This window comes from Camelina sativa, chromosome 11 (assembly GCF_000633955.1).
Source record: "Camelina sativa cultivar DH55 chromosome 11, Cs, whole genome shotgun sequence".
In the NCBI taxonomy this organism is placed as follows: domain Eukaryota; kingdom Viridiplantae; phylum Streptophyta; class Magnoliopsida; order Brassicales; family Brassicaceae; genus Camelina; species Camelina sativa.
Window position 1 is genome coordinate 21,795,313 of NC_025695.1, and position 2,065 is coordinate 21,797,377.

At 38.4% G+C, this 2,065-nt stretch overlaps 1 pseudogene; it reads right to left on the reverse strand.

Moving 5' to 3' along the window:
* The window catches only part of LOC104724026, a 2,114-nt pseudogene extending 953 nt beyond the window's left edge, over positions 1-1,161 (reverse strand).

The following is a 2,065-nucleotide window of genomic DNA, read 5'->3' on the forward strand; positions in this document are numbered from 1 at the left end:
CATAGTTCTTGTTCAGAAGCTTCCACCACGGAGACGGAGAACAAGGTGAAGAGTTGACTCTTTCTGAATATTGTAATCCGCTAAAGTGCGACCATCTTCGAGTTGTTTTCCGGCAAAGATTAGTCTCTGCTGGTCCGGTGGGATCCCTTCTTTGTCTTGAATCTTGGCCTTCACATTGTCAATCGTATCAGAGCTCTCGACCTCTAGAGTGATGGTCTTGCCCGTCAAAGTCTTGACAAATATCTGCATCCCACCACGGAGACGCAGAACAAGGTGAAGTGTAGACTCCTTCTGGATGTTGTAATCCGCAAGGGTCCGACCATCCTCAAGTTGCTTGCCCGCAAAGATAAGTCACTGCAGGACCGGAGGGATCCCTTCCTTGTCTTGGATCTTGGCCTTAACATTGTCAATCGTGTCTGAGCTTTCAACCTCTAATGTTATGGTTTTTCCGGAAAGGGTCTTGACAAATATCTGCATGCCACCTCTCAGACGAAGAACCAAATGCAGAGTTGACCCTTTCTGGATGTTATAATCTGCTAAGGTTCGACCATCCTCAAGTTGCTTGCCAGCGAAGATAAGTCTCTGTTGGTCCGGAGGGATTCCTTCCTTGTCTTGGATCTTCGCCTTGACATTGTCAATGGTGTCAGAGCTTTCAACTTCTAGAGTAATGGTTTTTCCGGTGAGGGTTTTTACAAATATTTGCATGCCACCTCTCAACCTAAGAACCAAGTGTAGTGTTGACTCCTTCTGGATATTGTAATCGGCAAGCGTACGACCATCCTCAAGCTGTTTACCGGCAAAGATAAGTCTCTGCTGGTCCGGAGGGATGCCTTCCTTGTCTTGGATCTTGGCCTTGACGTTGTCGATCGTGTCGGAGCTTTCAACCTCAAGGGTTATGGTCTTACCAGTAAGAGTCTTAACAAAGATTTGCATACCTCCTCTCAACCTAAGAGCCAAGTGGAGAATAGACTCTTTCTCGATATTGTAATCAGCCAAAGTAAGGCCATCGTCTAGCAGTTTACCGGAAAAAATAAGTCTTTGCTGGTCTTGAGGAATCCCTTCTCTGTCCTGAATCTGTGCCTTGACATTATTGATGGTGTCGGAACTTTTAACGTCAAGGGTTATGGTTTTCTCTGTAAGAGTCTTTGCGTGGATTTGCATCATCGTATTCATCTGGAAATTAAACACGCAAAAACGAGAAACCCTAATTTATAATCTCAGTTTATAGTAAAGAAGTGAATAGAACCAAAAGATCGAACAGAGGAGCTGAAGAGATCAGGGAAACGTAAACCTTGAGAGAGGTATTGAGGAAACTTTTTGCAGAGCGATCTAGGGTTTGCGATTTCGAGAGAGGAATAAGAATGATTATACAATGAGAGGAGGGTAAGGTCTGTTCATATAGAAAATTCACACCGCCTTTGGTTAAACTTAAAAGGAAAATAAACAAAAATCTAGTACTATTCTAATTGGAAATATCAGCTTACAAAGAGAAAAAAAAAAGGAAAATCTGGTGTCAAATTAGATAAAGGAAAACTTTGCCGTGTAATTATCTTAAGACGTATGTAAATAAAGCATGTACAGTAATGTAAATTTCATAAGATTGTACTAGGTTTTACCCCGTGGTACACCAAGGAGTTTATTATTTTGTTGATATGATATTGTAATAGTTTAGTAGTGCTTGTAATCGATGGTGAATTGCATATATATATATATATATATATAGTGTTAACGGTTGTAGATAACTTTTGTATCCCCTTTATAATAAAACGGAAGGACACAACATTGTTTTGTAGACTATAAAATTTTAATAAGTTAGTTACAAATAGGTTATACATTAATGATAGATTAATTGGTTACAAATAGGTTATACCGAAAATCTTAAAGAGAATATTTAAAAGAATCATATCATCTAACTTATCATATTAATTTCTTTTATTAAATTATTCATCAAATAAAATCTTTTGATATCTAACTTAACATATTAATTTGTTAATTATCCTTATACTTCACCTTGTTGTAAACTAGAGAAATCGAAGGAAGTTTTCTCTTGTATTATTCTTATTGA